This window comes from Antechinus flavipes, chromosome 3 (genome assembly GCF_016432865.1).
Source record: "Antechinus flavipes isolate AdamAnt ecotype Samford, QLD, Australia chromosome 3, AdamAnt_v2, whole genome shotgun sequence".
In the NCBI taxonomy this organism is placed as follows: Eukaryota; Metazoa; Chordata; class Mammalia; order Dasyuromorphia; family Dasyuridae; genus Antechinus; species Antechinus flavipes.
Genome location: NC_067400.1, coordinates 411947716 through 411971037, shown reverse-complemented (window position 1 = coordinate 411971037; position 23322 = coordinate 411947716). Strand labels below are relative to the sequence as shown.

Below are 23322 nucleotides of genomic sequence, written 5' to 3'. Positions count from 1 at the left end.
TTCTCTTCTGCGGCTTTAAAAAAGTCTTTAAAATCAAACCTGTTCTCTTACATTCTATCTGCTTTCCCTCCTGTTTTGGATGCTTAGAACAATAGGAGCCCATGGCAAAAGAGGTAAGAATATTGGTGTCACAAGCAGAACTGAGATGGATGGACCTAAGGATGAAAGTTCATTGGTAGAACTAGGTCTCTATGAACTGTATATGTCATCACCCCAGGATGGATGGTTTGGGGAGAGGAACTGAGAAAGAAGAGTTATAAGATAAAGAAATTGGAGGTTACTGTTGGGTTCATGAACAAGCAAAGGAGCCTTGAGTAGCATCATTAATAGGTTTGATTGTTTATATGACATAGAAAGTTCAGCCTGTGGTCAAACAAGATTATGAAATATCCTGACTGGAAATCTGATGAGGGACAATTGTGGTTGGGGACTTTCTGAGTAATTCCTGAGGCAAGCCAAATCTGGCATTATGTGGATGCTAGACTTGGTATGGGGAATAGTGGTAAGTGATGAGTAGAAAATAGTCTATACTGATATTTTAAACAGCAGTACCCTAACCCTCAATGAATTCTTTAACTTCTCTAATTCTTAGTGAACTCATTTGAGATTTTCTTGGCAAAGATATTAGTTTGCCATTTCTTTTTCTGGTTCATTTTATAAATAAGGAGTCTGAGACAGAGTTAAATGACTTATCAAAGATCTTGTTGCCAGTAAGTGCCTGAGACCAGATTTGTACTTAGAATGATGTGTTTCCTTGGCTCCAGGCTTGCTACTCTATCCACTTGGGCACCTAACTGTCCCTTTAACTTCTGCATTCCAATTATACAGAGAGAATCTAATCTTATTAAGCTGATTCTTTTGGGGTGAAAAAATCTGCCAATCTGATCTGCCAAAAAAAAAAAAAAAAAAAAAGAATGAAACTTCACTGATTCAGAAAAGTGCTTTGATCCAACCATTCTGGAGAACACTTTGGAACTATGCCCAAAGGGCAATCAAACTGTGCATACCTTCAATCCAGCAATACTACTACTACAAGGTTTGTATCCCAAAGAGATCATAGAAAAGGGGAAAGGACCCACATTTACAAAAAAATTATAGCAACTTTTTTTGGGGTGGCAAAGAACTGGAAACTGAGAGGATGCCCATCAATCTGGTATTGGCTGAACAAGATATATAAATGAATATATAGGAATAATATTGGACTGTAAGAAATGACAACCAGGCATATTTCAGAAAACCTGGAAAGATTTACATGAACTCATGCAAAATGGAGTAAGCACAACCAGGAGAACATTGTACATAGTATTAGCATCATTGTCTTTTGATCAACAGATGAATGATAGGTATATTCAGCAAAATATCAGTCCAAGAAAATTCTAAAATACTCATGATAGAAATGTTATTCACATCCAGAGATAGAATTGATAGAGTTTTAATCCAGGTCCAAGTGTACTATTTCTACTTTATTTTTTCATAGTTTTTCCTTTTATTCTGTTTCTTTTTATGCAATATGACTAATATGGAAATATGTTTTACATGATTGCACAAATATAACCTATATCAAATTGCTTACTGTGTTAAAGAGAAAAGAAGAGAAAAAAGAGAGGAAATTTGGAATTCAAAATTTTATTTAAAAACTGAATGTTTTTATAAAGTGCCTGAGATTGCTTCCTGTGGCTTTAGTATTAATTTGTGTGCTGATTAAAGGTTCTGCTATTTAAACACCATTCTTTATCAGAATCTATTAACAGAGTTAGCAACTGAATTCCAACAACTCAAGTTCATTTCAGAAATTCCCAATTTTCTAACTATATGATGACCAAAGAGCAAAAAAGATAAAATTATCATCAAGAATTTCCACAGATGACTTGTAAGAACCAATGGAGAGTGAAGGAGAACCAAGAGAACAATTTACCTGATGACCATGAGAACATAAAATTAAAATCACTCTGGAAAAACTCCAGACTTGTAATCAGTGCCATGAACAATTGTAACTTCAGAAGATTTCTGATGAAACACATTTCTTGTTTTTCAGCAGAGGATTGGTACATTAAGAGTGCAGAATGAGCATTCTTTTTCAGACATGGCCAATGTAATAACTTGTGTTCTTTGTCTACATTTATTTATACAAAGAAGGGAATAAATAGGAAAAAGACATTTCTTGTCTTTCAGCAGAGGATTGGTACATTAAGAGTGCAGAATGAGCCATATATTTTCAGACATGACCAATGTAATAACTTGTGTTCTTTGTCTACATTTATTTGTACAAAGAAGAGAATAAATAGGAAATAATTGATCTAAAAAAGGGAGGTCATCAATATATTACATTCCCAACCCAGATCAACAATATAACCTACATGCAGGGTAATGCATTTGTTGAGAGACCTGTAAGCCCATGACACTGCATACAGCATAGCAAAGGAATCTTCTCAAGTGCAAATGTTTTCTCCTTGAGTGAGATGAGATTTTATTTTACTCCTGATTTTCAGAGCCCATTTATTCTAATCTGTATATTTTTCCCAGTATCTGTTTGGATTTGATGAATATGTTTACTCACTATCTCATGATTGTCTTTTGACAGAAAAGTAATAATTACCCACTCAGTCTGGAGAGGGATCATTTCCTGGCAGAATAACAATAAAACATAACTTTTGTCATTAATGAGCCCTCATTCCAGTGTGTTTTCTCTATAGAACTTCCTAGAAGTAGCTCAGGCAGTCAGTTAATATGTATTATGTGCCTACTGTGTACTAGACACAGTGATAAAAGTTGAGGATACAAGTCTGTAAAGAAACATGATTCCTGCCTTCAAGGACCTTGCATTCTGATGAAAGAAGATAACATATAAAAGGAAGATAAAATGGGGGAAGGGAAAGTACCTGAAATGAGGTACATGATGTTGCAGGATAGCCAGGTGGGAAATGAAGAGATGATTGATAGGTTAAATGGATTTTATGGGAGTATTGATAAGGTGTGAATAACAAGGCTGATGTGATTTTTTTCAAAATTCCAAGATTCTTGAGGTCTTGATATGAAAGTTCAAAAACATATATCTAGATGTAATACCATGTTGTTGCATGTTTTACAGAGTTCTAAGCATAGTAGCTTGTTTCCTTCCAATATCATTTAATTAACTAATTCTTCAATATTATCTAACTAGTGCTAGTTAGTAAATTCTTAATATGATCATTTATTAGCTTCCCACTATCAATTTAATGGGTTGATTATTCCTCAATATTAATAACCAATTAACACAAAATATCTTACAAACTGATGTTTACTGAAAAGTTTGGCAAGAAATAAAGCTCAAAAATATGTCCCTGTATCAGGAGCTCATGCTCCTTTCTCAGTCAATGAGTTCAGTGTTGTTGTCCTAAAGCATTCAGCACAGCAAGTTTACTTCTGAATATAGCATAGTTAGTAGACAAGGACACGTCCATCTTGCAGGACAAAACATCTTGTTTCTGGCCTTATCCACTTCTGGACTAAGTCAAACAGCTTGTTCTTTAGAGCTGGCCCCTTTCCCAGATCAGATGCTAGATATTTGGTGGCTCTGTTGATCTTTAAAAATAATAATAACTATAATAACTAACATTTACAGAGCACCTAATATGTACCAGACACTGTTAAATAATTATAGTTTTCTCATTTGATCTTTATAACAACTCTAAGGCATAGGTGCTGTTTTATAACACCATTTTACATGTGGAAAAACTGATGCAAACAGATTGAGTGATTTGCCCAGGATCACCCAGCTAGTAAAGGTATAAATATAGATTTGTATCTCAGCTTTTGACTTGACATATTTTACCTAGCTAATCTCACAAAGAACAAAGGGTCTAATTCTCCACCAAAGAAAAGGCATGACAGGGACAGAAGTGACATAGGCACTAGGGGTCAGGTCAGGATTGCCTCCTCTTTACTCAGGGCCACAGAGAGGTATGCCCAGAGAGTGCTCAGTTCCAATTCAGCACTCAATTAAAAGGTTTTTCTTCACCATAAGCACAAAGCACAAAACAAACACAGAGTAAGCACAAAAGAAACTGTTACAGACTCAAATCTTCCATTCTATTTCATCAAACACATTTAGAAATTAGCTCACTAGATATCCAAATGTTCTTTGTGCATATTCCCAGGACTGGATTCTCATTAGCCAGTCTTTGTTACAAATAAAATATCAAAAAGAATATTATATACATATATTATATATAGGTATAAGTATGTATGTATGTATGTCATAGATATAGATATACATATCTAGTGAACTAGCTGACTATCTTTTCCCCCATAATCTAAATCCACATTGAAATGATCTCTCTTCTGAATTCTCATAGCAGGTGGTTTGCTTGTTTCATCCCATTTAATTACATTCTACCTTATATCAGCTATTTTTTTATTTATCTAGTGTCCCCTCTCTATCTAGTGTCTCTGTCTCTCCCTCCCTCCTTTCCCCCTAACTACCTGACAATAAGTGTTTATTTAGGTTCTTGTACTGGAAAAAGTGAGAAACCTTGGGGATGCGGAGAGTAGTCCTGCCTCCAAGGAGCTCACAATCTAATAATCTAATGCAGGAGAAAGGAAACTAAGAAATATGCATAAGTAAGCTACTTGCTATATAAATTTAAAATAATTAAGCAAGGGGCAGGGCTTACTAGAATTAGGAGGGTTTGGGAAAGGCTTTCCATAGAAAGTGGGAATTTAGTTGGAACTGTGCAGAAGAGCATGTATCAAGGAGTAGGTGTAAGAGGACTTGGAAAAGTAAGAGGGACTAAATTATGAAAGATTTTGAATGCTAACTGGAAGATATTTTCTTTGATGTTAGGTGTGATAATTTATTAAATATGGACTGGAATGGAGAGAAACGAGGTAGGTAGATCAACCAGCAGGCTATTACAATAGTCACTATATGTCTATATTCTCCCTGCCTCTTGAGAGCAAGGACTGCTCAGTTTTTGTTTTTCTAACCTAAGCACTAATGGCTTGCTCATAATAGACTCTTTAAAAAACGTTTGGGGGCAGGGAGGATAGGAAATCCTGGGTCATCCATTTTCAATTATAGTTTAGAAAGTTTTTTATGGGATGTCCAACAGTTGGGGAACCACTGAATAAATTGTGGTGAATGGTTGCCATGGAACATTATTATTCTGTGGGAAGTGATGAGCAGAATGCTCTTGGGGAAAAAAAAAGGGAAAGTCCTCCATGAACTCAAGCAAAGTGAAATGTATTGTATACAAAATAATAGCAATGTTCTGGAATGATCAACTGTAAATGACTTTGTTATTCTCAGCAGTACAATGATCCACCACTACTCTGAAGGAGTTATGTTGAAAAGGTACTGATTGTGTCTGAATATAGATTGAATCATAAAAAATAAAATAAAAATAAATAAAAGGAAGTTTTTTATTAGTTAGATGTTGCAGTGGATAGAGAGAAATGGGTTCGAAATCAAGAAGACATCTTCCTAAGTTCAAATGCAGTTTTTACACATTTATTAGCTAGCTGTATGATCCTGGGCAAATCATCTAAGCTTTATTAAATGAACTGAAAAAAGAAATAGCAAATCACTTTAGTATCTTTGCCAAGAAAAACCTAAATGGGGTCAGGAAGAGTCCACTCAACTGAAAAGACCGAAAAGCAACAACAAAAGTCTACAGGTTAGAAGCCAGTTAATATAAGTAAGAGTCTTCCTAGAGAGATGTTCCTCTCCATTGCCCTGTCAATGTCAGGAGAACAGCCTGAGCCAAGAGGGGATCAAAGCCTTGGTATTATACATATGAATGACATAATTCAACAACAACTACAACATTCATTATCTGTAGCAAATTTCCAAAAGGGCTGCCCCTTATGGCTGAATAAAAGAGATTGTGGAAACCTGCTCTCCAGTATAATTACTACATCCGGCAAGAATTCTAATTGTCTATTTTGTTTTGAGAAAAGCAGCTGTGAGTGTATCCCTGAAAACCTGTTATTTCTCAGGATCCTCCAAGAACATTCCTTCATGCTCATCAATCTTTTCTTATTTGATTAAAAAGTCCTTGAGGGCAGGAATGCACCACTTAGCTGCCCTTAGCACACATTAGGCACTTTATAAGTGTTTACCAATTGGTTTATAAATAAGCAAATCAAAGCTTTGAAAAGTTCAATGAAACAGCTAGTTTCAGAGACAACCCTTCAGAGACCCTTCCATTAAACTGTTCTTTAACAAACAATAAACAATAAGCATATATCTTTCATACATCTACATCTTTCAAAAATTGTACTATGATAAAGATGGAATATTATTGTAAAAGTGTACTTTTTTCCTTCTAATACTCTTATCAAAGATATCCTTGAAACATAGATAGATTATTCTCATAAAAATGTGTAAACATGTCAAAATTTCATATGGAATCATAGTTTTCTTGATTTTCCATCTCTTTCCAGAATTATGAAGGATACCCAGCAGATGTTTAATGAGGAGACTTAATTTTATTATTTAATGGGAATTTTACATTATTTATTTTTAAAATATTTCTTATTTAATGAGGACTTTTTATGCTAAATTTACAAAAATTTCTTGATATTTCCCTTCTTGCAATCCTGAATAATTGCTGATTAGGAAGGAGGCGTTTTTTGGTTGTATTTAGTTGTGGTAACTCAATGCAAAACTCTTATGGTATGTTGCAGAGATAAGATGGACTGGTCACCAACTGTTCTAGCCATCTTCTTTCTAGTTCTAAGTCATATCTGTTGAGAAATATTTTCGTAATAAACTTTTTTCATTATCAAGAATAGCAATCTACCACACTGGAACTGTAGTTTACTTATAATGGAGATGAAAAGAAAATAAAAATGGAAAAAACCCAAGTCTGTGACAAAATTTTGAGGGTGCCAAGGTAATATCAATTTCCAAAGTATCTGAAGGAGGCAAAAATATCAAAAGTGTGAAAAAATCAAGAACACTACTGTTCCATTTGTCAAATTTGACATGTTAATACATTTTTTATGAGAATAATCTACATATGTATCAAGGATATCTTTGATAAATGTATGAGAAGGGAAAAAGTACATTTTATAATAATATTGCATGACAGGCTACAGCTTTACCATAGCACAGTGTCTGAAAACTATAGAGACAAAATCCTACTATGTTGTCTGTTAAAGGATATTGAGTTTACTCTTTGAAACTAGTTGTGTGACCACAGGAAAAGGACTAAACTTTTTTGAGCCTTAGTTTGCTTATCTGTAAATCAATCAATGAACACTAATGAAGTGTCTAATACTTGCTAAGGGCTGCTAAGTGGTGCACCATATAGAGGGCTGAATCTGGAGTCAGGAAAACTCATCTTCTTCACTTGTAATATGGCCTCAGATATTTACTAGCTGTATAACTTAGGACAAGTCACTTAATTCTGTTCCCTTTTATCAATATTTTTTATCAGTAAAATGAGTTAAAGAAGAAAATTGCAAACAACTCCAGAATCTTTGCCAAGAAAACCCCAAAGGAGGTCTTGAAGAAGTTTTAAGCCCTGTGCTAAATGCTCAGATTACAAAAAGAGCGGAAAAGACAGTTTCCTGCCCTCAAGAAGTTTATATTCCAATGAAGTAAACGACTTGCTAATAAATTCGAAGCAAACTATGTTCAGGATAAATAGGACTTTAATTAAGAGACCAGGTACTAGAATTAAAAATCGGTTCAGGGAGGTAGGTTTTTAATTGGAACTTAAAGGAAGCCTGGGAGAAGTCTGTAATGGGAGAGGAGGAGTGAAAGTATTCCAGGCATGAGGGATAGCCAGAGAAAATGCCTGGAGTCTAGAGATGGAGTATTTTGTTTTTGGAACAGAGAGCATTTTGTTCATGTTTCTGGTGGCATTAAGGAGCCACTAGAGTTTATTGAGTAGCGACATGCCTTTAGAAAAAATTACTTTAGTTGTTGGATGCAGATATTGGATGGATTGAATGAGGTTGGAATGCTTCCCTCTCCCCTCCCCCCAATCAATTTCCAGAGGAAATGTCCGGAGAGTCTCATAGTTGTATATGACATCAAGTTTCCTTAACATGGAATAAAGGCTCCATGAGGATAGGCACAATTTATGTGCGTGAGGTTCGGGAGAAAACTATGGTTGGTGGAGACCCAAATCATCCGGCTAATCTGGGCGCAGACTGGCTTCTAAACCGCATCCCCCAGTAGGACTGCACGGTTTGCTTTGGCCTGGGAGTTTTGCCTTGCAGATTGAGAGTTAGCCGGCTAAGGAGAAAGCATCAGCTTCTGAGTTGTCCAACTCTGACAGTCGGCCTTTTGTAGGGTACCCTTGAGGGCTTAGTTTTGGCAGGAACCCCAGGCTCAGGTTAAGGGATTCTGTTTCGCTTTGAATTAGCTCGCACACTCTGCGGGTGCAGCCCGCGTCCTGCGGGGCCGGAGAAATTCTGGGCCCATAATGCTGTAGCTGGGGCCGAGGCCAGCTCCGCTGTTTGGTTTAGCGTTAGGACCCCTATAACGCTGCCGGGGCCCGTAAGACAGGCTCAGAGTGAGTCTCTGGGGCAGGTGATTTCCAGAGACTCCGGGTTCCCAAGGGTGCCCACTTGGGCGCAAGCCCAGGAAGTAAATCCCGCTCCAGGGCTCTGGACGCTCCATGCGTCCGGGTCTTGGCGCCGCCCCGCCCGTAGCTCCCGAGCTTCTTTGGCTGCAGGGAGGGGCAACCGGGACCTGGCGGGGACTGCGGCCGACTACAGATAGGGGCAGGCAGCCCAAAGCATCCTCCAGCTTCTCTGGCCCCACCGCCCGGGGGCATCTCCTCCGCCCCGGGGAGCCAGGGGGCGGGGACCCAGAGCCCGCCCTATCATTGCTGCCCCGCCCGCGGGAGAGGAGGGGCTGCGGCTTGGCGGACCACTAAAGGCGCAGGAGCCGCTGCTGCTGTCTGGGGTGACCGAGACTTGGGTGCAGGCAGCTCCCCCATCCAGCCGGGCTGGAACCTCTCTGGCTCCCGCTGCTTCCTTCTGCTACTGGACTTGGCTCGGATCTGGGCGGCTCTTCCTCCCCTGCAGGTGGGTACTCTTCTGGGGAATGGGGGTCGGGAGACTGGAGGTAGGATAAATCAGGGAGAAGCCCCGACGGTCCCTTGCTGTTGACTCTTCACGCACGGAAGGACTCCGGATTGGCATTGTGTGTCCGGGGATCGGAGGACTCTGGGGTGGGCGGAGGGGCCGCAGGCTAGGAAGGTTGGCTTCTACAACCTGCAACCTGTCCCCACTAGACCTTTTAAGGGGTCTCAGCTCTTCCACTGCTCCTATGCCTATCCTCTCCTTTCCCCACCCCCATTGGACTGACCGAGGGGTTTGGGTTGGTGGCGGGGGCGTGTGTCCTTCTTGCAGCCGAGGTTCCTTCCCCAGTCCTCTTCTGGCTGGGTGGGGGCGGCGGAGCTGGCCGGGTGGGAGATTGCGTGTCATGGTTTCCCCCTCGGTGTCGCCCTCCCCTCCCTTCTCATCCCCCTAACACTCCCCCTCCCCCGTTTTTGCCCGGGTGACTGGGAATTCCAGCCGCTTGGCAGACACTCCTGCATTCGTCTAGTCTCATTTCCTCCACGCTACCTAATGCACCCAGCTCGCTTCAGCGTGGCTGGGAATTGCGGCTGGATGAGAAAAAGCACTGATGTAATTGGCAAGAAGAGAATAACCGCCAGAAAGAGCATCCTAGTCTGTTAGAGCAAAACCCATAGCGGCTCCCTTAAGGGAGAAGAGAACCTGGGAAGTTGTGGATTCGATTCTTCTTCAGTCCCTAGATTTCCCATCTCTTCCTACCCTGCAAGCCCTCAGTTTTCATTCACACTTTGCTGGGGACATGTCTGCCTTACCCAGTTCATCTCGGGACAGGGTTTGCATTGCAGTCAAGACGTGCTTTCCCTGCATTGAGCAAGTAGTCTGCCTGAAGATTGTGTCACCGGGGATGCTGAAGGGAGGGGGAATGTGGAAGAGAGGAGGTCAGGGGTCAGCTGGAGAAAGAATGGGAAAGGAAAGTCATGAAACCAGCAATTTTAAAAAACCCCATATACTTTACATGTGCACCTTTACAAGGCATTTGCTTGTTTTCAGAAGTTGTGATCAGACACGGATTTCATGGTACCAGCTGTGATAAATCTCCTGTGTAGGAGCTTAAACGTACAGACTTAGGACTGTAGCTCAGAATTACATAATAGATAGGAATGGCATGAGATTGAGTGAAACCCAGTGGCAGCTGAGTAATTTTCCTCTTTTTGGGAAAAGCCCTACAAGGGGGTTACCCTCTCACTCTCAACCTTAACCACGATCTCTGTTTTAAAATGGAGCATTGTAATTTTAAAAATCATATATCATATCAGGTAACAAACAGAATTTTAAACAAATGTCCTCTTCCCAAATGAGATTCCCCCAATTAGAACTTTTTAGATCCTAGGTATACTTGAGTGTAGTTCTTGTGTTTTAAATCTACCCTCTAAATATCATTCATTTTTTTGGGGGGGCATTTTTACAGTAGATTTGCTGCAAACTCACACTGATGTTTCTAACAAATGCTACAGCAATGCAGATACTATGGACTAATAATAAATGAAACAGAAAACCTTGCAGTAATTCTTAGTGAACTGGGTTCCCAAGGTCAAAGGGAGGCCCTAGTGGTATAACTTCCAGCCCTGATAAACACTAGAGAGAATATGCATGTCCCTAGGTGAATTATCACAGAAAGTCTGTGAACTTTTTTCTTTTATATGATTTTTTTTCTCCTTTGCAGATTCAGTTGAATTATATTTTTGATTTTTTTTTACCTTAATGAATGGAATGGATGGAAGCCTTTTTGTTACTAAAATTTTTGCTTTTAGAATATCTTAAAATAGTGATTTGATGATACTCAGTTCCTGATTTTTGATTACTTCAGTTATCTGATGTAATAGTGTTCATAGGATGATTCACGTGCAAGGTAACACTGAATCAAAGTCAGATTAAACCTACTGGCTGTTTCATAAAGTTTTTCAGTTTTGAGTTTCATAGAAAATTTTCTCTTCCCTAAATAAAGTTATCTTTCTGGAGTTTTTCTACAAGAGGAAATATTAAATCTTCCAAGATTTATGACTGATGGCTTATAAAATCATCATAAAAATATACTGAGCTAAAATGGAGAATTAACTTTTCAGTAAATGAAAGTGTGTTGAAGGGTTTGCTTTTCTGGGTGCCAAGGATGGTGAACATTTTACCAAGCTGAGAATTTTCCTTTTATGTTTACATTTTGATCTGGACATCAGGATGGGCAGGTCTTAGTGGGTGATGGCCTGATATTTGGAAAGAATGAAATTTCAGGTCCATTGAAGTTAGACTTCACCTTAACTGTTGTTCAATGATTCCAGTCACATCCGACTCTTCATGATCCCATTTGGGGTTTTCTTAGTAGAGATACTAGAATGCCATTTCCTTCTCCAGCTCATTTTACAGATGAGTAAACAAAAATAAACCAGGTTAAGTGACTTGCCCAGAGTCACACAGCTAATAAATGTCTGAGGCCAGATTTGATGAGTCTTCCTGACTCCAGGTCCAGTGCTATATATCTACCCACTGTGGTTTAACTGGCTAACATTAAATACTAACATTTGGCTGTATCCATCCATGAGTTCACTGTCCTCCTTGTCCCTCCAGCAGTATAGACCACAACCAAAATCAATAAATTTCAAATTTTTAGCCTAAACTGAATACCTGTTAAAGATACTTCACAAGAGATCTTCTACTTTTTTCTTCATCTTCCAAGGTAGTCCAAGTTTGCTCTTATAATTCTAATCATTAGGAGGTTCTTTCATAAATCAAGGCTAACTTTGTTTTGTTTTGTTTGCTAACTTCTATACATAGCTTTCTAGTCCTGTTCTTTTTGGGAGCAAAACAGAAAATTCCAGTCTCTCCAGATAAGAGTTTCAAGTTAATCTTGAATCTTTTAAACATCTCAAGTTTAAAAATTGAAAGTTAATATGGACAAGAGACTTTATGTTCTTTTTTTGCTTCCTAAATTATTTAATAAACATTTATTAATCACTTTCTTTGTGCTAAGTTTAGTGCTAAATATTGGTAATACAAAGAGAGGCAAAAAGATTGTTCTTACCCTCAAGAAGCTTACCATTTAATGGAAGAGGAGATTACTTGCAAACAAATTTATACAAAGCAAGGTATATATACCGCATAATTAGGAAACAGTTAAGAGGGAAAACACTAGAATTATGGGAGGTAGAGAGAGCTTTCTGTTGAAATTGGGCTTTTAATTGGGACTTAAAAGATGTTGGAGTGGAAAAAAGATACTGTTCTTTGTATGGAGAAAGCCAAATAAAAGGCCTGGAGCCAAGAGATCAGAGTGTCTATTAGTATCCTTTCTATAATATCTTGCTCAGAACTGGTCAGCACAGTACTTTGGATGTCATCTGACATGTACAAAATAGAGAAGTACCAGCACCTCATTCATGGAAGTTATACCTTGCTTAATACAATTTAATATTTCATTAGTTTAGTGTAATCCCAAGATTTCATTTCATAAGGGCTGTATCACATTGTTGACTCATGAGCTTGCAGTCCAATAAAACCCCCCTAACTGTTTCACATAAATTGCTGTCTAACCATATTTTCCTTTGAAGTTGACTTCTTGAACTCAAATATAAACTTTTACATTTATCTCTATTCATTTTCGTCTTCTTAGGTTCAAATCTATATTCCAGACCGTCAGGGATTTGGGGGGGTCCTGTCTTTATCATCTGATATATTAATAACCCCTCCCACATTTAAGTTACTTGCCTATTTGAAAAGGTCATAGACCTTTATTTAGGTCATTAGTAAAAATATGAGCACAGATCCCTCAGAAGCTCCACAGGAAGCTTCTTTGTAAATTGACATGAACCATTAAGTTCAACCAGCTAACTCCCAAGGCTGGCCAGTCAACCAGTTCTGAATTGACCTAATTGTAATTGTTGACTACTGTCCAATATTCTCCATGAGAATAGAATGAGAGACTTAATGAAATATTAAAAAATCTAGGTAAACTTTATAAAATAATAGAAAGCATTTTTATAACTGCTTTAAGAATTGCAGAGCATTTTACAAATATCTCATTTTATTCTCACAACCACCCCGGAAGGGAGATGATATTTTCCTCATTTTACCAATGAGGAAACTGAGGCTGGCAGAGATTAAGTGATTTTCCCACAATCACACAGGATATATCTATGGCAGCATTTGAACTCGGATCTACTGACTCAAATCCTATCCTCTGTCTACTGTGCTCCCAAACTGCTTTTTTATTTATAGCATTTCTCTGATCTATCAGAGAAATTTATTTAATTTTATAAAATTTTAATATTATAAAAATTGGAAATGTTGGCACTGGAAAGATATCTTCTTTATAAAGCCATGCTAGGTCTTTGGGACCCATTTTCTCCTCTAGACATTTTCACTAATCATCTTCTTGATAATATGTTCTAGAATTTTCTAAGAAACTGAAAGTCATTCATAATGGCCTATGTAGATTTTGTAGATTTTATTATCTTGCCTCTTTAAAAATTCAGGACTGTTCTCTAATACCTTTTCTATTCTCCACTCACCAATTCCTTCTTATTTTGTTTCACACTTGTAAGTTTTTAACCTATAGATGTTTCATTTCCATAAAGAATGTAACCAATGGGCTAGAAGTCTTCCTCTAGATCCATGAGACCAGTGGAGATTGTTCATTAATTATCCTTTATTCTCCTTTTGTGACTGGCTCACCTACTCCCTTTTCAAATTGTACATTTCTGCAAACTTATGAAGCAAACTTATTAAATCTACAAATATTTGCTTAATATACAATGAGTTCAAAATGTTGTGCTGAGCATTGTGAATGATTGAGAGACTGCTCTTGCCTTCAAGAAATTTTTAATCCAGTTGGAAAAAAAAAAAGAAAATAGAACAGAGTCAATTGAGATATGTGTTTGCTAAATTAATAGTAGAGAGCAAAAGTTATGAGATTAGAGAAGAGAGAGAGCTTGTGGCCTCAAGTAATCTTACAAAGTTTTATGAGAGGAAGATCCAGGCACTGAACAGAAAGAAAATGGTTAAGTTAAGAAGACAGAAGGCACCCTAGATCCCAGGTGAGGATGATTGTATGAGTAAAAGTAGAATATTTTTTTCTAGAAGCAGAAAAATGAAAGGCACTTTTGAGGTGCCAGTAAAGACTCCTATTTGCCCAACATAACGTATCAGTTATAAGGAAATAGTAATGAAAGGTAGACTGCGGTCAGATTGTAGATAGCCTTGAAGGAAAGAAACTAGCAATTATTAAGCACCTATTATATGCCAGGCACTGTATGTAAGTGCTTTAAAAACATCTCATTTGTTCTTAACAACTTTTAAAGATAGGTACTGTTATTATCCTTATTTTATACTTGAGCATATTGAGGCAAAAAGATATTAAGTTCTAGGATATGTCTAAGATGGGATTTAAACTTAGGTCTTTTTCAATCCATGTTGTCCCACCTTGCTGCTCTGAATGTCAGGCTAAGGAGTTCAGCCTTCATCTCTTTGGTAATGGGGGAAGTTTTTGAACATGCAAGTGACATAATAATTATGCTTAACATTTATATATAAATATCTAAAAACCTTGAACCATGCTTTCATACACATATTTTATTTGATCCTTATATCACTTCTGTTGGATAGGTATTCTTATCTCGTTTATCTGAATTTGAGTGGAGTTAAGTGACACTATCACCCAGATAATTTCTGAGATAGAAAGGATTTGAATATGAGTCTTTGTGACTTCAAGACTCTATTCATTATACCATCTAATTTCCTAAATAAAGTGTTGTGTGTTTTTGTTGTGTGTATTTGGGTTTTGGGGGGGACTGTTTTTTATTTTTTAAGGAAGCTTAGTGTGGTAGATGAAAAGAGACAAATCAGAAAGGAGGCTGTAGGAAGCTTTTGTAGTTTTCTACGTAAGAGATGAGAAGAATCTACATTTAGGCAATAACAGCAGAAATAGAAAGGAAGGTAAGTATAAAAAGAACAGTTATAAAATACTTTACAAAGGAAGCATCTGTAGGATTTGGTAATATTTGCATGTTAAGGCTGAGGAAGAAGAAAGAACTAAAGGTGACTAGATTTTGGGTCAGGATGACTGGGAGAAAAGTGGCAGTCATTTTACAAACACAAATTTCCAGATTCTAAACTGAGTGTTGATTAAAAAATTAATTAATTAATTAAAAATAGTTCTTACACTAAAGAAGCTTATATTCTAGTGGAGACTATGGCATGTATATAGAAGATATGTCCAGAGTGGATAGAAAGTAACTTTTAATATAGAACTAGTATTTGGAATAAAAAAAAAAAAAATGATAAATTTGATTTTAGACACTGGATTTACCATGACAGTAAAATATCCAAGTAAAAATGTTCAGTAGAAAATTGGAGATGTTGAGAAAGATTTTGAGCCAAACGTTTAGCTTTGGGGGTAATTAGCATACTGGAAACAATATGAGTGAATAAGATTTCCAATGGAGAGAGCTAGCATACTTAGTGGCAAATCTGGGTTGTCTGAGGCTCAGGTCTCTTTTGGAAATATTAACTAGTCTCTTTCACCTGTTAATTATATGAACTTAAGCAAATTACTTCATTGCTTTGAACCCCATCAGTGAAATGAGTTAGTACCAATAGAGTGAATAACAAAAAAGGGATCACTTCAGAAAATTAATTATTGACATTAATTGGGACCTAGTTATAGACTAAATGATGACTTTAACCCCCTTTTTTCTGTAGCTTTCTATGACTCTAGAAGTAATAATGAGGCAGGTAGGTGAGTCAGGGAATCAGAGTACTAAGCTTGCAGTAAGGAAGACTCATTTTTTTTAATTCAAATCCATCCTCATTTATTATGTAACCCTGGGAAAGTCACTTTATCCTGTTTCCCTCAGTTTCCTCATCTGTAAACTGAGCTGGAAAAGGAATTGGCAACCATTCCAGCCAAGAAAACCAACATGGCATCCCAGTCAGAGACAACTGAATAACAGTACCAAATAATATTCAGTGACACAAGATTAATACCTCTTCTAACACATTTTTTCTTTTCTTTTTCTTTTTTTAAATTTGTTTTTCTTTTTTTCTTTTATTTGTTAAGTAAAGTAAAGTTAAGTAAAATTATACTTATACCTTTAGATCCCATTTTGATTAACTTGAGTTATTGCTCTTCTGGAAAAAAAAATAGCAAGGAAATTCATCCCTTCTAAACCAGAGAAACAAGCCTCTCATCATTACCAGCTGTTTTAACTGTTTATTACTTGACCATCCTTTTCATTGTTGTCCTTAATGTTATTACCATTAATACTATTAGGGTATAGGGTTTTCAGAACACTTTAATCTTGTAAATTATATTCTAAATTTTTTTGGGGGAAAGGGAGAGTCCCAAATTTCTTCTAATGCTTTCCTTTTAGTGGTTTCCCATTCGAGGAAATAAGAAGCTCCTGTGCTAGGTAGCCATTAGTGTCTCATCCCTTTCCCCCTCCCTGCTTTCCTATCTCCTTTTGTCCTCCCTTTTAAATTTTAAGTTCCTTGAGAGAAAGGAATTGTTTTTGTTTTCCTTTCTGTCATTGCCATAGGTATTTGTAATAAACAAAATAACTTATTCACTCAAAGTTGTACTTAAAACAATTTTGCCAATACTATGTACAATGTTCTCTTGGTTCTGCTCATTTCATTCTTCCTTGTTTTGTGCAAGTCTATCCATGGTTTTTTCAGATCAGAGAGAGCTCGTCATTTCCTACAGCACATTAGTATTCCATCACAATTATATACAAGTTTGTTCAGCTATTCTCTGATTAATGGGCATCCCTGTAATTTCCAGTTCTTTGCCACCATGACGAGAGCTGCTATAAAAGCTCTCTTTTGTTTTGTTTGTTTTGTTTATTTTGTTTGTTTTTGATGAGACAGTTAGGTTAAATGACTTGGCCAAGGTCACACATCCCTTAAGTATTAAGTGTTGGAAGTGGGATTTGAACTCATGTCCTCTTGACTTCAGGATAGGTATTTTATCCACTGCTCCTAGCACAGAATCTGCATTTAGTAGTAGGCACTGAAATGTTTATTGGATTCAAATTATTCTATATTTTAAGTGGAGCTTATTATTTGTATAGCTGATCAGTAAAAGAATCTGGATAGAAACTTCTGACTCCATCTAGTGTTCTTTTACTATGTTATATATTATTTCTTATATATTATTAGCTATGTCACACATTCTACACTATTAACTCACTTGATTCTTACAACAACCCTGTGCGGTAGGTGCTATTATCCTCAATTCACAATTGAGAAAACTTAGGTATACTGAACTTTAGTGACTTATTTGCCTAGAATCACATAGCTACTAAATGTTGGAGTTCAGTTTTGAATTGATGACTTCCTCACTCCAAGTCCAGTTACTTTGCTACCTCCTGTTACCGTGTAAGCAATAGGAACAAGGCTTTGCTCATTCATAGAAGCTTTCCTCTTCTGATTATCTTAATAGCCAAGGCTCTATCATAAAGGAATGCTATGGGAGGGAAGATAGGAATCACAGTAATGTGTTAGTAATGAAAGAATAAGCTGCAAAGGTTAGGTAGCAGGGTAATAGAATGAATGAGAGATTGTTTAATAGAATTGAGACTTGGTAAATTAATTATTTAGGAGAAGATACAAGGGAACAGTGAAGATAATAAGAATGAATAAAAAAGTTCCAATATTCTGGAATGCAACTATAAAAATAAGGTGAATGAATGTGCAGTGTTTCTTCTAAGCGACCATTTCCCTTACTGAAGAGTGGTGGTAGTTGTATTGAATCTTAATATTCTCTAACAGAAATTACTTATCTGTTAATGTTTTATCCTTTTGTGAGATTGTGACAGTTTCTCATATCAGTTCAGAAAGTATGTAAATGTAAACCCAAAGTAAGTAATAATACACCAAAAGTAAATGGCTTAGTCAAAAGTGAAAAAAAAAATTAGTTTGGCTTTTTGTAGGTTAGAACACAGGAAAATCCAGAAATGACTTTTGACAATTATTTTAATTAAATTCAATTAACATTTGTTAAATACCTTCTATGTGCAAATTTTTTTGTGCTTAGCTACTTGGGAGATGGAGGTTGTGTAATATACCAAAATAAACCATTCTTCCTGTTCTTGATAAAGCTTACAGTATAGGAAGACAATATCACATGTACACAAATAACTAAAAATACGAAAGTAGACATTTCATGAGAAGTATAAAGAAAAGTCAGAGTAAGGATAATTTCTTACTAAGGACTCAGCTGTGATTGAAAGAAAGTTTCTTAGAGTGATGAGTATTTGAGCCTTCATCCTGAAGAATGATAAGAGTTCAACAGTAGAGTTGGAGATGGGAAGCTTTAAAAATATTCCAGTATAGGTAATATATCAAGCTTCAAAGATATTCTGTATAAGTAATGAGCATGGGGATACATCTGGGGTTGGAAGGGACCAGAATGGCCATCATGTCTCTCATCAACTCCCCCACTCTCCCATTAACTCTCCCACTTTACAAATAAGTAAAACTAAGGCTCATGGAGGTTGTGATTTTTCTGAAGTTATACAGGTGGGCAGTATTGGGGTCAGAATATGATCTCCTAATATTCTTCTTCAGTTCTCTACCCTTTCCACAATTGGTGGAGACAGACATTTTATTTGGTGAAATTTGGCTAATGTGATCTTTGAAAGTCAGGAATCAATTTTCTTGAGAAAATTTCATGAGACATGAGCTAGTATCAGAATTCTGTAATAAATTGGCATGGTAATGATAGAAAGGAAAACAAAGCCAGTTTAGCATCTAGGACAGTATAGTCAGTGATTTGGATGGAAAATACTTAGAAGACGACTTTAAGTGTGAAATGGAATGTTTAAATTTGTTTCTATTGTCAGATTGATGGTGAATGTTTCCTAACAGATTTCTTGGGTAGAGTACAAGGAATTGATGATTAAAATGAGAAAATAATTTTTTTCTTGGAATTGTATATATATTCTCATATCAGCTGGATCTGCCTCTGTTGGGGTTGATGGTTTAGGAATGTTTGAAGCAAGTTTATTTTAAAAACATACAGAGCAAATGTTGGGTTGCTTTCTGGGTTCTTGAAAGCTTTTTCTTCTCATTAAAAAATAAATAACTAAGGCACTTTTGCCAATTCTAATTGGGAGAGGGTGTGTCTAAAGAAGCTAGCTCTAGGAGTGTCCACATAAAATGACCGAAAGTTTCAAAGCTCTTCTCAGCATTTTGTGTCAGAGAAAAGAGCAAATGTGAATCCATAAAAAGAGATTTTTAAAAAGTTCCCATCATTTTCCTTTCATGTCAGGTCACAGAAGTCTTTATATGCTTTCCTGTTGTCTTCATATTTATTTTTCAAAGTACAGTAATATTCTATTAGTCAAAAACCATAGTTTGTGGTTTTTAAAAGATTAATATTGATATATTTTGTCTTTATGTCACTTAGATTTTCCTGTCCTGTCTTCTTTTCCGTTCTTCTCCCGGATAGCCTTCCTTTAAAAAAGAAAGAAAGATGAGAAGAAAAATAAATAAGTTAAAACTGACCAACATATTATAAATCACCATATGTATTGTTTCTCACCCGTGGGCCCATTTTCTGTAGAGAATCAGGAGTGGTTGGTTGGTCAAACTTGTTCTATATATTTTTTATGGTCAGAATTCTTTTTGCTTTTTTGCTCATTTTTTTAAGGTTGAGATTTGCTCTTAAGACAAAGGGGAGATAACTGCTTTAGTTTGCCCTGGGGCAGTTCTGGTGACTGATATCCCTGGCTATCCTGTCCCACAATCTTCTGGACCTCAGAGGCTCTCAATTTGTCTTTTATATTGGCTTTTGGGTGTTTCACAGCAAATCTGCTAAACCATTTTCTTGCAACCAGGACACAGAAACTAGCCTAAGAGTCTTGCAGTAAAATCCCCTGTGCATGCAGCAACACCTTGGTTCCCCACCTAGCTTCCTGCCCCGGAGTCTGCATCTGATTAAAATAGACCTGTTCTGAAGTTCTTCCAAAGTATCTTATGGAAATATGTTGTATTCCAAATATTTGTGGGTTCTGCCATTCCAAAACAATTCTAGAAGCTTAATCTGCTGTTGGTTTGAGAGAAGGTCAGAGGAGGTCACAGAAAGCGGTCTGTTCTCTGTCATCTTGGCTCTGCACCCAGTTCTATATCTTTTTAAAACATTCTGTTTCAATTTTCAAATATTCAAATTCAATGTCGATGATCATTTTGGAGTAATTTTTTTTTTCTATTGGTATTTTGTCTTTTTACATTTTGTTTTCTTGGCTTTACTTATTTGTCACTTCATATAAGTTTTTTCCATGCTTCAGGGCTGGTGCTCTATCCATCGAGCTACCTAGCTTCCCCTCCATGCTTTCTTGTATCTGTCATATATTCATTGCTTTTTACAGCATAGTAACATTCCACCAGTTTTGTGTCTTATATGTGTTTAAACATTTTGCAATTAATGAGTATTTCCAATTTTCTGCTACTTGAAAAAGTGCTATTACAAATATTTTGCTGTGTTATAAAATCAATTTGTAATCTACATTTTCCTGGTTTAGTCAAGTTATTTTGAGAATTTGATCCTGAACATTCAAATAGGTTTTACAAACGTTTTTCTCTCTAGCATATAAATATAGCATATGAACATATAAATAGTATAATATGATAAATCTAATAAATAATACCAACATAAATATGACATATAAATAACCAACAGTGGCTTACAACCAGGTTCAGGTGACATAACAAATTGGAGGTGGAACAAAATTGAAAGCTGAATGGTGGGGTATTTGGTGTCATACTGGGCTGTGAATAGTAAAATACAAAGTTAAGAAGTTAAAGATAGAGAAACACCATGGTCCAAATTCTAATTTAAACATTTTAGGAAATCCTATAAATTAGAGGAGTGACATTGAGAAGATGCTCTCTGTTCCGCCTAAGGACAGCATTCTTTTCCATGGGGATTTGTTTTCCCATAATTTCTTCATGTTAGCAAAACTTAGTCTCCCCTTAGTACACTGCAATATTGTGACTCTTTTTAGAAATGCTACAAAATAAAACTGGCCTGAATGCAGTCGCACAATATCTTTATATCTCGTATCTTTGCCCTCCTTGGAGTTTACATCAAACCATAGCATCTTAGGGTAAGAAAAATAGTCACTTTGTTTTCATGATTCCAAATTGCTTTCTAGAATGAGAGAATAAATTCATAGTTCCACTAACAGTGTGATACCAGATTTTAATTGCCTCTAACATTAAAAAAAAAATCAAATTTCAAATCTGGCAAAAAGTCAAGACATGGATCTATTTCAAATTTCCTAAATAAAGCTTAGTTTTTATTATAATAATGAATGGTAATTCAATTCATTGTCATCTGGAATACTGCATTTTCACAAGAAATTAATCCCATTAAAAAACTACTTTCATCTAAGATTGTGTAACATGTTCCTTATATATAATAATTTCTTTTAGTGAAAGCTTTTCTGAAGGTAGGTTTGTGAGAGTGATTTTGCTTTAAATCAAGATGACATTGTTTTCAATTTATCTGGGCCACTTGGGCAAAATCTATATAATTCTACTGAAACACTATTAGCTGTATAATTCCCCTGGAGTAGAGGCTATAACATTCTGGCCACTTGGAGAGTGTAGGACTGGTGAGAAATGAATTAATGAAATTCTTTTTAATGTCAGTAAATTTGAATATGAGAGACAATGTGACATGTTGGCTAAAGATCCAGCAGGGACAGGAAGACCAGGGTTCAAGTGTTGTCTCTGATATATTGTAGCTAAGTGACTCTGACAAAGTCATTTAACTTTCCCCCAGACAATTCCTTAAGACTAAACTTCCCAGCTTTTCCCAACTGAATAAATAAAAGACAAACTTTCATTCAAAGTTGTCTTTACAAAAGAATGTTACCTTTCCTCAGGGCTGGGAAAATACTGCTATAGTTTGTGAAGATGCTTGGGAAAAGACATAGTTGAAGTAGGGAGAAGCTCTAAGGAAGGTGAGCAGAAGAAATATGTGGATTGATACCTACTTATCCTTCAGATTCTTTATCTAAGAAGTAGAAAATTAGTCATTGGGGGATATTTTTCTGTTTAAATTAATATCTGAGGATTTGGAGTGGTGGAAGTTAAGAAGATTTCAGATCCACTCAATTGCTGACAGAACCTACATTCCCACAGAGGATTACTTTCACCTTTGATTTTGACGCCAAGCCTCAAGTCAGAATTTAGGACAATGCTGACAAATTTTAAATGCTGGACAGTTTTTTCTGCTTATCAGTGTTACAGTTCCTTGAGATTCAGGGAGCCTGTTTAAACTCTTGTTAAGCACAGAACGCTGGCAAAACAGGTGGATTGGCTCTAGAAGAATTTAATTGGATGAGGACTGGAGTTTGCCTTTCATCTTCATATGCATCAGTAAGATTGTGAAAGGGTGCAGATGATTTAATGCTTCAAAGCTGGAATATTGTTTTAGTGAATTCTGAACAGTAGATTGCATGAGATTTTAAAAAATAGCATCCTCTGGATTTATAGAATAATAAGAATACTCTGATGGTAAGGCAGCATGGTAAATGGGATGAGGGAATGAGTACTAAATTTGAAGTCTAGAAAGACAAATTCAAATCTGATAGATCTGGTACTTCATTTGTGATTTGTGTGGGCAAGTTACAATGTTTCTTGGATCTTCAGTTGTCTCAGTGTATACAATGAGTATAATAATGCTTGTCCTACTTAATTTATAGGGTTGTTGTGATCATATGAGATAATGTATATGAAAGTGCCATCCCAAGTTAAGAGGTACAGCCCTTCACATAGAATTGGATCAGAAACTAATAAATTAGGAAGAATAGTCCTGAAGTTTTCCCCTCTCCCCTGTTTGATCTTAAAGATAGGTGCTCTATTAGACATTCCCATCCATAGATTCAGAAGTAGTATGTGTTCTGTGATTCAGATTTTGAGTTTGCAGCTCTATATTATAATTGGTGTTCTTTTTCAACCAGTAAATTTACTTTTAAAAAATTTTAAGGAAGGAGAAAATCAGCATGGTTTCTGAGGTTGAAATTATCCTAAGGGCTGAGGATCAATGTCAAGGACCATAGATATTCATAGTAATCCTGAAAGTAATCCTTTGCAGCCTCTCAATGGAATGACAAGAAAAGTATTATGTATTTGAGGAAAAGAGAATCTTAAGAGCCTCGTGATGTCGAAAATGAACTGGGATGAGTTCAGAATCTTGTTGCATAAGAAGGGAGAATTGGAATGATCTGGAGGAAATGGGTTGAGACAAGG

At 36.5% G+C, this 23322-nt stretch overlaps 1 protein-coding gene across 5 annotated transcripts in view; it reads left to right on the top strand.

The window, feature by feature from the left end:
* The first annotated feature begins 8922 nt into the window (after positions 1–8922).
* The window catches only part of OSBPL6 (oxysterol binding protein like 6), a 250526-nt gene continuing 236126 nt past the window's right edge, over positions 8923–23322 (top strand). For all 5 annotated transcript variants that reach the window (XM_051986135.1, XM_051986134.1, XM_051986133.1 and 2 more), the window contains exon 1: positions 8923–9024. The gene's annotated coding sequence lies outside the window, so the exon portion shown is untranslated. The remainder of the gene's footprint in view (positions 9025–23322) is intronic.